Consider the following 14,702-nt stretch of genomic DNA (forward strand, 5'->3'; position numbering starts at 1 on the left):
AAAAAAAAAAAAAAAGATCAACATCAGATGCCTCCTAATTTATTACTTCAATATGTATTGAGTATATAATATAGCAAGTAATTTGCCAGTATTAGGGATCCCAAAACAAGTAAGACATAATCCCTACCCTCAACTCACAGAAAGTAAGAGTGCATTTGTGTATATATGTGGGAAGAGGGTAAAGAGTAGGCAGTATGACAACAGTGACAAATGTAAACAATTACAATACAAGGTGATACATTCAGTAAGACCAGCAGGGGCTTAGGAGGAAAAAACATCAAGAAAGTAGTTTCCTTTTTTTTTTTGAGACGGAGTCTTGCTCTTTTGCCCAGTCTGGAGTGCAGTGGCACAATCTCAGCTCACCACAACCTCCGCCTACCAGGTTCAAGCCACCACGGCCAGCTAATTTTTGTAATTTTAGTAGAAATGAGCTATCACTGTGTTGGCCAGGCTGTTCTCAAACTCCTGACCTCAAATGATCTGCCTGCCTTGGCCTCCCAAAGTGCTGGGATTACAGGTGTTAGCCACCACGCCCATCCAAGAAAGTAGTTTCTTTTTTGAGACGGAGTCTCCCTTTGTCACCCAGGCTAGAATGCAATGGTGTGGTCTGCAACCTCTGCCTCCCAGGTTCAAGAGATTCTCCTGCTTCAGCTTCCTGAGTAGCTGGGATTACAGATGCATACCACATATCAGGCTAAATTTTTGTGTTTTTAGTACAGACAGGGTTTCACTGTGTTGGCCAGGCTGGTCTCAAACTCCTGACCTCCTGATCCGCCTGCCTCGGCCTCCCAAAGTGCTGGGATTATAGGCATGAGCCACTGTGCCCACCCAAAAGTCATTTCTTAAACAATGAGGAAGAGTTACCAGGTGGGAAGGAAACCACATGGGAAGGCTGTAAGAAACTGATATTCAGGCAGCAGGGACAGTAAGAGGAAAGGCAAAACAAAGCATAGCAATGAAAAACAGCATGAAACATGTAGAGGAAACTCTAAGTAGTTCTGTAGTTTAGCCTTGCTAAAGTGTAAATTGCAAAGAAGGAATTGGATGGGGAAGAAGCTGAAGGGACAGGTAAGGGCCAGAGCAGGGAGAGCCTTGAATAACATATTAAGACATTATCTTACAGGTGAATGAGGAGCCACTGAAACATGAAATAACATAATCAGAATTATATTTTGGTTAGCTAACTCTGGCTTTAGAGCGTAAGAGGACAGAGGACACAGAAGCAGTTAGGAGGCTGCTGTGAGAGATCAGAAAATAGTTGTATAGTGAGTATTTGCTGATTTTTTTTTTCTGCTCAGCAACCAAAAGGCCCCTTTCTATATTTTCCATGGAAAGCTAGATCTCCCCATATGGATCCTGGGGAGATTAGGACTCAATCACCTCCTTCCCTTCCTAGCAAAGAGGAAGTAAGCACATGACCTAGGCTAGTTTAAGTGGATACTCCTGCTGGGTAAGTCTTGACTTTGCAGGGGTAATGCAAAGACCCAGGACCGAACAGTTGGACAATGTCTAGCAATGGCAGACACTAGAGTCCAACTGTAGCATCCTCTATAGACTGATCAGTGGTGTGACCTTGACCTTCTCTTTGGTCTTGCCTCCTTTTGATTTCATACCATTCTCTACACCAGTTTCTCTAACATTCCCATTACTTTTTTGAGCCATTCAATCTCCTTCCAATAAATTTTCTTTCTGCTTAAGTTAGCCAAAGGATGATTCCTGTTGTTTGCAACCAAGAATCCTAACACAATGATTAGGGCCTGAATTATAGCAATATGATTCAAAGGATAGTGATGGAATTGTTTCTTGGCCTTTTGGCTAAGATTAAGTTTAAAAAACCATACGGGAAGGAAAGGATAGAGCCAGAAACACTTAAGGGATAAAAATCAGTAGAACCTGGAGTTCAGAGGGAAAGATGAATAGCTTAGCTATATTGAAAATGAGCTGCCTATAGTATATTAAGTAGTGACATTCAATAGGAGGTTGGCTGTATGAGTCTAAAAGTCTGGCTTGGAGATAGATTTTTGAGAGTTATTAGCAACTAAGTGGTAGCAGTATAAGTGGAGATTACCCAGGGAATGTGAAAAGCAGACCAAGGATAAGAAAAACTGCAAGACTGGGAGGCTAAGTCTGGAGAACTGCTTGAGCCTAGGAGTTTGAGATCAGCCTGGGTAACAAAGGGAAACTGTCTCTACAAAAAATTTTAAAATTAGGCTGGTGTAGTGGCTCATGGTTGCAATCCCAGTGCTGGGAGGCAGAGGCAGGCGGATTGCTTGAGCCCAAGAGTTCAAGACTAGCCTGGGCAACATGGCAAAACCCTGTCACTACAAAAATACAAAAATTAGCCAGGCGTGTGGCACATGCCTATAGACCCAGTTGCTTTGAGCGCTGAGGGGCAGGAGGATTCCCTGAGCCCAGGAAGTTGAGGTTGCCGTGAGCCAAGACTGTGCCACTGCACTTTAGCCAGGGCAACAGAGTTTGACCCTGTCTCAAAATAAAAAATTAGCCAGGCATGGTGGTGCATGCCTGTGGTCTCAGCTACTTGGGCGGCTAAGGCAGGAGGATTGCTTAAAGCTGCAGCGAGCCTTGTTCATGCCACTGCACTACAGCCTGGTGACAGAGAACCTGTCAGAAAAGAAAACAAGGAAGAGAAGAGAAGAGGGGAGGGGAGGGTAAGGGAGGAGAATGGGGGGGAGGGGGAGGGGAGGAGAGGGGACAAAAGAAAGAATGGAAGAGAAAAACTGCATAAATACTGTTGGGAGAGGCAAGAGAATGTTAATGTCTGTGAAGAACTGGAGAACCCATATCCATTCCAAAGAATGTAGCTGCGATTCACCTCCAATTAATTCCTGTCAAATGGAAACATACATCCAATGTTGAAAGAAAACTTCAGATTTTTCAAAAGACGGAAATGTAGAGTTTTATGTAAAAATCTTTTAGATTTTTTTTTTTCCAAGACAAAGTCTCATTCTGTCACCAGGCTAAAGTGCACTAGCATGATCTTGGCTCACTGCAATCTCTGCCTCCCAGGCTCAAGCGATTCTCTTGCCTCAGCCTCCCAAGTAGCTGGGACTACAGGCACATGCCACCACACCCAGCAAATTTTTGTATTTTTGGTAGACATGGGGTTTCACCATGTTGGCCAGGATGGTCTCTATCTCTTGACCTCATGATCCCATATGCCCGCCTCGGCCTCCCAAGGTGCTGAGATTATAAGCGTGAGCCACCACACCTGGCCAGATGAAGAAAACACTTAGCTGGAAACCCAACTGAGATTTTTAGTGAGGTGAGAAAAGCTAAGGAGGAACCCAGGAGAACATCAGAATTTAAGAATCAGAATAATGCCTTCATAAGCAGGTAGAGAAGAAATAGAGAAGCAAGACAGTGCAGTGTCACAAAGGGAGAGAGAGTAGAGATTTGCAGGGGAAAAGAGTGATCAATTATATCAAACAAAGTAAAAATGTCCAACAACATAAGAACTTTGATTTTTTGAAACAGAGTTTTGCTCTTGTTGCCCAGGCTGGAGTGCAATGGCACAATCTTGGCTCACTGCAACCTCTGCCTCCCACGTTCAAGCCATTCTCCTGTCTCAGCATCCTGATTAAATGGGATTACAGGTATGCACCACCACGTCCGGCTAATTTTTTGCATTTTTACAAAATACAAAATGATGACTGAGTTCATCATATTGATCAGGCTGGTGATCTGATCAAACTCCTGACCTCCTGATCCGCCTGCCTCAGCCTCCCAAAGTGCTGGGATTACAGGTGTGTGCCACCATGCCCAGCCTACAATATAAGAACTTTAAAATGTCCATTGGATGTAATAATTGAAAGCCTTTCTGATACCTACTTTCCACTGTCAAATCAGAAGTAATCTGTCCATGTGAATTTTTGTAGCATTTTGTGTAGACCTCTGTTAAGATAATTATCTTTCACTTTATACTTTACTTATATTTGAACCTGGAAGTATAATGAGCTTTGAAGTCCAAGGGAGCTGGGTTCAAATTTATGTCCCATCAAGAAAATTAAACTTTCTGAGTCTAGCTCATTCCTCTATAGAAAGAGGATAACACTATTAAGTTTCAGGGACATTTATGAGGATTAACGAAACAACTGGCACAATACTTGACACATAATGGCTAAGTCCTTGCAGGTACTCGACAAATGATGTTGGATAGATTGGGGAAAAAATTGTTTTTGCCAGTATCTGTACCTAGGATAGTAATCAGCCTGAGAGAAGATCACTATCTGGATTAATGGCCTCCAATAGTTTTAGTTGGCTAGTACCTATGAGCTTGAGTGCACATTCTAACTTTCTCTCCCTTTACATTAAATCTAATTTAAGGTGAACAGGAATACCTACATTCTAGATTCTAGAGTCTGAAGATCATGTTCAACTAAATGGCTTTGCACAACCTAAGCCTGCTCTGGATGTTCTATGTCACTAGTATTCAATTTTTAGTGGTGAGACTTCAGACTCTCAAGGATCCAAGGAAGGGTCATAAAAATTGCAAAATCACCACTCCCACCCTCAAACATATTTTATTCCCATGGCTTACAGGATACCACACTTTTCAAGTTTTCCTTCAACCCATATAACTACTTTTTTTTTTTTCACCACTTCTTTGCTACTATTTTCCTATACCACCCCTTTAATTGAAGTTCACTTTGGTCCTAGGCCTTCTTGTCTTTTCATTCTACACCTTCTTTTCAAGGATGCCTAATTCCAATACATCATTTCAATTATTATTCATTCTTTCCTTCAATAAATTATATGCTTTTGTCTCTCATTTACATCTCAGGGCAAGATGTCACCTCTGAACTCTAGATCTGTATATCTCTCTGCTTACTCCATAGCTTTTCTTGGTAGACTCTCCAGTTCCCCCATCCTCATCCCACCAGCACATGTGCACATACACAAACTGGTAATCGTTCTCCAGCATCTCCTATCCAGTCATGGTTACACAGACCAGAAACCTACTTTACTACCTACATCCAGTATTTTAAATTCCCATCTTTATCTCCTAAATATCCCTCAAATCCATCTACTTCTGCCTTTATTATCCTTTGGCTCAAAAGATGGCTCAATTTACCATCTTCGTATCCCTGGACTATTGCAATTACCTTCTTACTGGTTCTCTTCCATTCTGCCAATTTAATTCTTACTTATCCTTCAAGGCTTATTTCAACAAAAAGTTTTCCTTGATCTCCCAGACTAGTAACAACTAAAATTGCTGAATGTACATTACATGCCAAGCACTCTTCTAAGCAATGAAAATGTATGAACATATTTAATTTTCTTTATTTTCTTTTCTCTTTCTTTTCTTTCTTTTTTTGACAGGGTCTCATTCTGTCACCCCAGCTGGAGTGCAGTGGCATGATCTCGGCTCACTGCAACCTCTGCCTCCCAGGCTCAAGCTTTAGCCTCCCAAGCAGCTGGGACTACAGGCACACTCCACTGCCCTTGGCTAATTTTTTTTTTTTGGGGTGCATTTTTGGTGGAGACGAGGTTTTGCCATGTTGCCCAGCTGGTCTGGAACTCCTGACCTCAAGTGACCAGCCTGCCTCAGCCTCCCAAAGTGCTGGGATTACAGGCATGAGCCACCATGCCTGGCCTCTTATTTTTCTTAACAAGACTAAAATAACTATCTCTATTTCACAGACGTGTAAACTGAGGCACAAAGGGATAATACCTTGCCCAACATCCTACAGCTAGTGAAAAGTGGTACCAGATTCAAATTCAGACACCGTAGCTCCAGAAGATACATTCTTAACCAGCTTACTATACTATGCTCTAGGTTACATGCCCCATTATAAATTCTCTTATATAACATCCAGTACTTCCCCTTTGTTGTAGAGATTGAATAACTGGTTATATAATTAATTGTTTGATGTCTACTCCCTCTCTCACATTAGAATGCAAGTTCCACAAGGGTAAGGGCTTGTGTATGATTTGTCCATTAAAGTATTCCTTTTGCTTCTCAGGTGGTAACGGGCATTCAGTGTACTTTTGCTGAAGGAATGCACTGAACTTCCAGCTGAAGGTATGTGGGAGAGAGGTTTCTGAGCCAAAGCAATGGCTTCCCTCATTCAGACAGCATGACAGCAAATGTGCAGTAGCAGAGTTTCCTACCAGAAACATTCAGAAAAAGTATCATAAAATCACAAGCACCTATACCTTTTAGTAGCTATAGCAGTAACAGCTTTTACATATAGCAAAAAGGGTTGTAAGGAACTATACATAAAAGACTGTTTTCTAGAGTGATGTAATCACTATTGACAGTAATGAAATGTTAGTTACCCCTTTAAGTTTAGGACCATAATGCCTCAGTGGTGACCAATTTAACCTGTGGCAAGAAGTGAATGGATGATACTATATCCTTTATTATTTTTTTTCGGGGACAGGTTCTCCCTCTGTTGCCCAGGCTGGAATGCAGTTGGTTGCAGTGAGCATGATCTCAACTCACTGTAATCTCACCTCCCAGCTTCAAGCAATTCTCCTGGGTTTAAGCAATTCTCCTGCCTCAGCTTCCTGAGTAGCTAGGACTACAGGTACATGCCACCACACTCAGCTAATTTTTGTATTTTTTGTAGAGATGGGGTTTCACCATATTGGTCAGGCTGCTCTCAAACTCCCAACCTCAGGTGATCTGCTCGCTTCAACCTCCTGAAGGGTTAGGATTGCAGGCGTGAGCCACCACGCCTGGACGGGTGACACTATATCCTTATGACTCAAAAACAGAGCATGGCTTATTTTTGTTTGTTTGTTTTAAGTCAACCTCATTGTAGATTTTTTTTTTTTTCCCAGTAAAACCCTCAAGTTTTTTTTGGCCTAAGTCTGAAGACAGAAAATAAGAGCCTGATCTTTAGGGAACATTAGACGTAGGCCAAGTTTGGACTGTATCTGGAGAAACTGCTCTTCACTGGCTCATGGTCACTAAGGTGAAAGTAATACTCTTGTGTTCTAGATGAGAAATCTCTAACTGGGCCAATGTTCATCTTATACTACCACTTTTAGGGATCCAACATAAGTAACAATATATATTAATTTAGGTAACAGATTCCTGTCCTCTTCATGCTCCCCCACATACATTCCTGCATGCCCTCTTTTAACTGAGCCAAGTACACGTAAATGTATTCAGCCTAATAGAAAAATATAAATGTTTACTTAATTCAACTAGAGGCTATAAGGGATTATTTTCATTGCAACAATTATGCTAAAAAAGTATGTGTGGGAGGAGAAACATCATAAAGCAGTGTTATTATCAGACTTGTGCCTAAAAACTGACCCCAGTGACATGGGATTCATTAAATTTTAATGAACTAAATTGACTTGCATTGGCTAAAAAAGTGAGTTACATGCAACACTGACCAAGTGATTTTCTCCTGTATAGCTTAAAGTATTTCACATAATCTTATCTTCAAAATAACTAAGTTAAAAGAAACAAACTATTTATTCTTTTTCCTTTTAACAGAGATAAAAAGACAAAAAGAAATGTTACATTCTCAAGGTTCTACAATTGTTAAAGGCACAGCTTTAACAGGCTACTGAATGCCTACCTGTCTAGTGCTGTGGTCAAAGACAGTTCACACACAGGAGTCAGCACTGAAAATTTCTTTTGAGACAGAGTCTCGTTCTGTCACCCAGGATGGAGTGCAGTGGTGCAATCTCGACTCACTGCAACCTCCACTTCCTGGGTTCAAGCAATTCTCTTGCCTCAGCCTCCCTGGTAGCTGAGACTACAAGCGTGTGCTACCCCACCGGTTAATTTTTTTTTTTTTTTTTTTTTGTATTTTTAATAGAGACTAAAGCCGTATTGGTCAGGCTGGTCTCGAACTCCTGACCTTGTGATCCACCTGTCTTGGCTTCCCAAAGTGCTAAGACTACAGGTGTAGGCCACAGCGTCCAGCCCAGCACTGAACGTTTAAAAGGAGGGAGGCTGGATAATAACTGGGGCTTTGAAGTCAGACCAGAGCTCCTCCTATTCTTGGTTGCGTTACCCAACCTCACAGTCTTTTTTTATTTTCCTTGTAAAATGAAACTAGCACCACATACATTTCAGGGTTATTCTAAATATTAAAAGATAACATACATTGCTTGGCACATAGTAGGCAAATAAAAAGGAATTTATTATTCCCCATCCAGTATTTTAAAACAGTACCACTAAAGGCTTCTCTCAAAGCAAAATTACTCCTGAGGGACTTGGTAGAGCTGATCTGTTAGGCAGAATGGAGGGATACCGAAATAGATGTAAAAGTTTCACAATTAGAATAGGAGGACTGCTGGGCAGGATGAAAGGACTCCAGTACTACCGTGCTGAGAAAGCAGTACAAGTCTTTAACATCATAACCATGGAAAAGATTTCAACCAGCACTTATGATGTAGAGTAACATCCCAGGTAATTCAACTAATCACTTTTATGTTTGTAGGAATATGCCAGTGTCTACTTCATAAGTATTTCATTTACTTCACAATACCTGCTTGTGGTAACTTTTCGTTTCCAACTGACTAGACTGTCCCTTGGTAGTTCACATGCCCGGATCCAGCTTACTTAGCTTGTGACTCCCATGACTTTCGGAGCCCAGTGAAAGGAAGTAGTCATTGCCTATACTATATATTTAAAACTTCATTTAAAAAAGGTCCCAACAGGAGGTATATTTGAAAAACAGGCAAAAGCACTACATTTTATAGGAGAATTGATATGTAAATTAAGGAAGAACTGACTAATGTGCCCCACACCCAGGAAAGGGGGGAAAACAGGAATGACTAGGTACTGAGTAGAAGAAATGAAAAATAAAATACTGAGTAAAAATTCAGTGTTCATGCAACTTGCTAACCCCTATTAAAAAATCCATTAATTTGTGCAGCAGCAATACAACATGAAAAAAAAAAAAGATTAAAAAAATTCAAAAATCCAGAAACATCTTACCATTAATGCTGTTTACTCTGGTAGATGTATATCTGATAAAATCATGTTCCATACATGAAATTCTGTTATGATTTGGGTCTATCTAAATAGGCAGCCAAACTACAGAAATCATTCGCTTCTTCTAGAACTAACCAAAAAGAAATTCCCATATCACTAATATGACAATGTATTTCTGAATAACCATGTTCCAAAGAAAGAATCCCCAAAGATACAGCGCATCCCCAAAGTACGTAGTGGAAGAAAAAAAGAAAACAGGAAGTTTCGAAGATTTCTATCATGACACAAGAGACAATCTGACAAACCTTATAGATTTTGAAACTCTCAGCTGAGAACTGTGATATTAGCCAGCCTGTAACCCCAGCTATTTGGGAGGCTGAGACAGGAGGACTACTTGGGCCAAGGAGTTTGAGGTTGCAGTGAGCTATAATTGCATCACTGTGCGCCACCCCTGGGTAACAGAGTAACATCCTGTTTCAGGAAAAAAAAAAAAAAAAAAAAAAAAAAAAAAAAAAAAGAAAGAAAGAAAAGAAAAGGAAAAAAATAGTGTAAGACCTTACAGCTGTTGAGTATCCTTCTTAAATAAAATTAAGAATTCAGTTACTATATATTTTTTATTGGAAAGCTACTGACATAGTCTTAGAAGTACAGACTCTAAAACCAAAAAGGTGCTATTAGGAAATTACTAACCACTGGAATATTGAGACACTACCCAATGGATTGGCACTATCGCATTTAAGGTGCTAATATACAAAGGAGCAATGAAGCACAGTCCTGGAAATTATCTGGTAATTTCAGTAGCATGTCATTTAATTATCTTTTTAAAATGAAATAAACTACAAATAAAATGAAGTCATATAAATTAAATATCTATGGAAATATTAATATACAAAGAAAATAAAATCAGGGCTATTTCACTCCTTAAATGACAAGGTCAGTCCTTTCTTAATAATTACACATAACTGTAAATCATTGTTCTAGAAACTCTTTCCAAACAAACTAGTGAGAATCAACTACAGAAGAATCTGAATTTGAAGAGATTAGAATGTTGTCTTAAGTTCCCTACACTGCTCCACTGCTTGAAATATATTCCTGGATCCTTCCTTCCTGAAGGCTAATGTAAAAGTAATTATTGGGCCGGGCGCGGTGGCTCAAGCCTGTAATCCCAGCACTGTGGGAGGCCGAGGTGGGTGGATCACGAGGTCAAGAGATCGAGACCATCCTGGTCAACATGGTGAAACCCCGTCTCTACTAAAACTACAAAAAATTAGCTGGGCATGGTGGCGCGTGCCTGTAATCCCAGCGACTCAGAAGGCTGAGGCAGGAGAATTGCCTGAACCCAGGAGGCGGAGGTTGCGGTGAGCCGAGATCGCGCCATTGCACTCCAGCCTGCGTAATAAGAGCTAAACTCCGTCTCAAAAAAAAAAAAAAAAAATAATTATTGGCCGGGTGTGGAGCCTCATGCCAGTAATCTGTAATCCCAGCAGCACTTTGGGAGGCTGAGGCGGGTGGATCATGAGGTCAGGAGTTCAAGACCAGCCTGGCCAACATAGTGAAACCCTGTCTCCACTAAAAATACAAAAATTAGCTGGCATGGTGCTACGTGCCTGTAGTCTCAGCTACTCAGGAGGCTGAGGCAGGAGAACGGCTTGAACCCGGGAGGTGGAGGTTGTGGTGAGCTGAGATTGCACCACTGCACTACAACCTGGGCAAGAGCGAGAGACTGTCTCAAAAAAAAAAAAAAAAAAAGTAATTATCTCTGCCAGGCTAATTTCTATCTATGCCTGCTGGAATTTTTATTATAGTACACCATACAATTCATCGGTAGAGATTAAGTGTTCTATGTCTCCTGCTGCAACCTGAAGGCAACAAATAAGTATTTTGGAAGTTGACCATTTTGCTTCAGGTGACATTAACAAACTAAGGGTCTAGTGAAGGATGGAAACTACATAACTGATAACAAAAGAACAAAAGAAATGTTACCTACAGAACAGCTTAATGAGAAACCTCAAGAGATTAAGATACTTTGTAGTTTAAATGTAAGACATTAAGTAACTAAAAGAGGTGAACTTATTTTACAATACAAATACAATGAAAACTTTAAAGTTTCATTTGAAGTTTACTCACAAAACAAAACTGAGAGGTTAAAGGAAAAAAGTTATCCAGGACAAAATATCTAGAATGCAGTAAATTTTTTTTTTTTTTTTTTTAGAGGGGTCTCGCTCTGTTGGAGTGCAGTGTACCATCTTGGTTCACTGCAACCTCTGCCTCCTGGATTCAAGTGATTCTCCTGCCTCAGCCTTCAGAGTAGCTGGGACTACAGGTACAAGCCACCACACCCAGCTAATTTTTGTATTTTTTTTTAAGTAGAGATGGGGTTTCACCATGCTGGCCAGGATGGTCTCGATCTCTTGACCTCACAATCTGCCCACCTCAGCCACCCAAAGTGCTGGGATTACAAGCATGAGCCAACACGCTCGGCCAGAATGCAGTAAATGTTAAATAAACTTTCAGGTAAAAGAAAACTTCGGGCTGGGTGTGGTGTCTCATGCTTGTAATCCTAGAATTTTGGGAGGCCGAGGTGCACACATCACCTAAAGTCAGGAGTTCGAGACCGGCCAATATGGTGAAACCCCATCTCTACTAAAAATACAAAAATTAGCTGGGCATGGTGGCATGCACCTATAATTCCAGCTACTTGGGAGGCTGAGGCAGGAGAATCACTTGAACCCAGGAGGCAGAAGTTTCAGTGAGCCCAGATCATGCCACAAACAAACAAAAAAGAAGAAAAAAAAAAAAAAAAAAAAAAAAAAAAAAAAAAAAAAAAAAGGAAAACTTCTTATAACAACTTTATTACATAGAAATACAACTGTCAGGCTGGGTGTGATGGCTCACACCTGTAATCCCAGCACTTTGGGAGGCCAAGGTGGGGAGTTCCAGACCACCCTGGGCCAGACAGCAAGACCCCCATCTCTTTCAAAATTTAAAAAAAAAGAGACAAGAGAGAGAGAGAGAGAGAGAAATACAATTCTCACTTAGATACTAGGTACCAAAGAAAGACTACATCTTGAAAATTAGGGTCCTTTTGCATTTCCTAAAAGGTTTCAGCTAAACAGAAGCAAAAAGGCACAATGTCAGTGAATTAAGCAAAAAAATCACAAAGTGCACAAAACACAAAATCGTAACAGGAAGATGAAAAGATCACCAACTTGGTGAGGCAAAAGAATAAAAGAGCATGAAAGAGGGTATCAAAAGTTAAAGTAAGATAAAAAAAAAATGATAGTCTATCCATGAATCAAATGCTGAAGGTAAAATAGTAAATATTATACCACAATGGTCACGGTAATGTGAGGGCAGGTAATGCAAAGACCTGCAGATCAAGGACTTGCTCAAATGCAATGCCAGAAGTAGAGTGACTTCTAGAGGTGAAAGTGGAGACTCGAATAAAATGTTTGCCTTCTGTTTTCCTCCCAAGTATTAGGCTCAATGTAAGCTCAGAAGATAGCTTAACTTCCAGAGTTGTAGACAGTTCACTAAAGCATTTAGCATTCGTCTGAATGTTACAGTCCTTTTGCAGATGAGAATATCAAATCTCATTTCTTCAGTAAGTGAACACAGTTTTGACACCCACAAATTAATCTTAAGTGGTAGTTTTGCTTAGAAAGGCCTCACCCTTTTCAAAGGAGATATGTACAATGTGTGTTTTTTCGTTTGTTTGTTTTGAGTGGGAGTCTCGCTCTGTCACCAGGCTGGAGTGCAACTGCTTGATCTCAGCTCACAGCAACCTCCACCTCCCAGATTCAAGGGATTCTCCTCAGCCTCCTGAGTGGCTGGGATTACAGGCGCCTGCCATCATGCCTGACTAATTTTTTTTCATATTTTTGTATTTTTTGTACTTTTAGAGATGGGGTTTCACCATGTTGGCCAGGTTGGTCTCAAACTTCTGACCTCAACTGATCCGCCTGCCTCCACCTCCCAAAGTGCTGGGATTACCAGCGTGAGCCACCACGACTGGCCCACTTACTTCAGTTTTAAACCTTCTCCCAAGCCTGTCTCTTCACATTTCCCTACCCTCTCTTTGGCCAATGTCTTTCACTTGCCTTTAGATCTGCTGGCATGCCTTTCTTGCAACAGAAGGCCTTCTTAAACGGAAAATGTTTTTTATCATAACTCTTTTTTTAAGGGTTGGGATAATTCCAAAGTACTTGAAATAAGTTTCTCACATCTCGCTCTATGAAGTTGACTAGGATTTGTTCTGAAACTATTGGGTGACCAATACAAAAGAAACTCCTAAGCACAAGACCTGATCTAATTAACTAACAGAGGACACTATCCAAATCAAAAACTCACTTTCGATGTGTAATGTGCCCCACACCAGATGACTTCAGCAGATGCAAAAGATAACCTAGGCTGAAAATCCTTGACTGAGTCGACAAACTCAGAAAAGCATGGAGATGAAACGATCTGTGGACGGGTATGATGGTGGGATGCAGTAGGCACTGATGAGGCAGCTCCCTTGGCTTGTGTTTGGGGCGCTCCGCTATGTCTATTCTTTAATAGAAAAAGAGTTCTAAATCTTTGACTTCTGGGTCACTTTGCTCAGTCCATACAAAAGAGACTGATCCACTATATACCTCTTCTGTGAAGACCCTAATCGCTTCAAGACTGTCCCTTAAAAGGTAAGAGACTGCTGCATTTGCACAGCTGCTGCAGGGAAATTCCCTGCGACACTAGAGACAGGTAAATAAAGAAACTGCATTCGCTCCAAAGCAGGGGGAGGGGTCTTCTATCAGTGAAGAGTTTACATAATGCAACGGAAAACCAGTGAGCTCTGCAGACCTGTCAAGGGAAATGCAAGGCTTGAGCCCCTCTCTTCCCACTATCTCTAAACATTCTCCAACGGCCTGCTCTTCACTCCCAGGAGAACCACAGAACTTACACCTGAGAATGAGTAACAATCCGCATACGCTTACCCTTTGCTTTCCTACCCACCTTCATTATTGAAATACAGAAGGAAAAAGAAAAATAAGAAGTAGAAAACCCTAACCTCCTATTTCTGAGTCCAAAGTATGGAGTAACCAAACGGGGCCGGGGAGTTTTCCCTTCTGTTAAGAGAGGAGAACAAGGCGCCGCCTCCAATCTACACTACGCCCAGTAATGCAATGACAAGCCCTAAAAACTCCACAGCGTCCCAGGCAGTCCCTTGCGGCTCGGCCCGGCTAGGATCCCGCGGCCCGGCAGCCGCCCTCTCCCCCGGCCTTTCACAAAGGAGACTGGTTCAGTCCGGAGCATCACCCCGCACCTGATCCCTCACAACTGGGGGGCGAGCAGGGGATGTAAGAGAGAGGAGGAGGAGGAGTTACTGAAATCAAATCTCTGAGAGCCTCAGCTTTTGCTGACTCCGGGCCCAGCACTGGGGAGCGGGTGTGAGCGGGAAGCCTACCTGTACAAGTCCTGGTGCTTCCTTTCCAGGCAGCGTTTCAACTCACCGTCTCCGAGAACAAGGCGCCTTCCGGCGGAGCATGGCCAGCCCTCGCCTCAATCTAGCTTGCTAGTAGTCCATTCTCCCTAGGCTCCGCCCCCCTGTACTCCGATGCGCCAATGGCAGCACCGAAGCCCGGCCTCTTCCAGAGGGCTAGTGTGAGCGCCATCCAGGAAGTCTCTTGAGGGTGGAGGGTCCTAGGAGGATGAGAAGGGAACGTAGGCGACCACAAATATGCCTGATTGAAAATAAAATCTGGCGGCAGCTAGCCTCTGACGGCTCAGTTCACAGGCG

At 41.8% G+C, this 14,702-nt stretch overlaps 1 protein-coding gene across 6 annotated transcripts in view; it reads right to left on the reverse strand.

Moving 5' to 3' along the window:
• The window catches only part of CHD8 (chromodomain helicase DNA binding protein 8), a 69,378-nt gene extending 54,904 nt beyond the window's left edge, over positions 1-14,474 (reverse strand). For 4 of the 6 annotated variants that reach the window (XM_017544483.2, XM_017544479.2, XM_017544481.2 and 1 more), the window contains exon 1: positions 14,370-14,474. The gene's annotated coding sequence lies outside the window, so the exon portion shown is untranslated. The remainder of the gene's footprint in view (positions 1-14,369) is intronic. The other 2 variants (XM_017544484.2, XM_017544482.2) reach the window with 2 other exon arrangements.
• Between the last annotated feature and the right edge of the window lie 228 nt (positions 14,475-14,702).

Source organism: Cebus imitator, unplaced genomic scaffold (genome assembly GCF_001604975.1).
Source record: "Cebus imitator isolate Cc_AM_T3 unplaced genomic scaffold, Cebus_imitator-1.0 Scaffold170, whole genome shotgun sequence".
Taxonomy (NCBI): Eukaryota; Metazoa; Chordata; class Mammalia; order Primates; family Cebidae; genus Cebus; species Cebus imitator.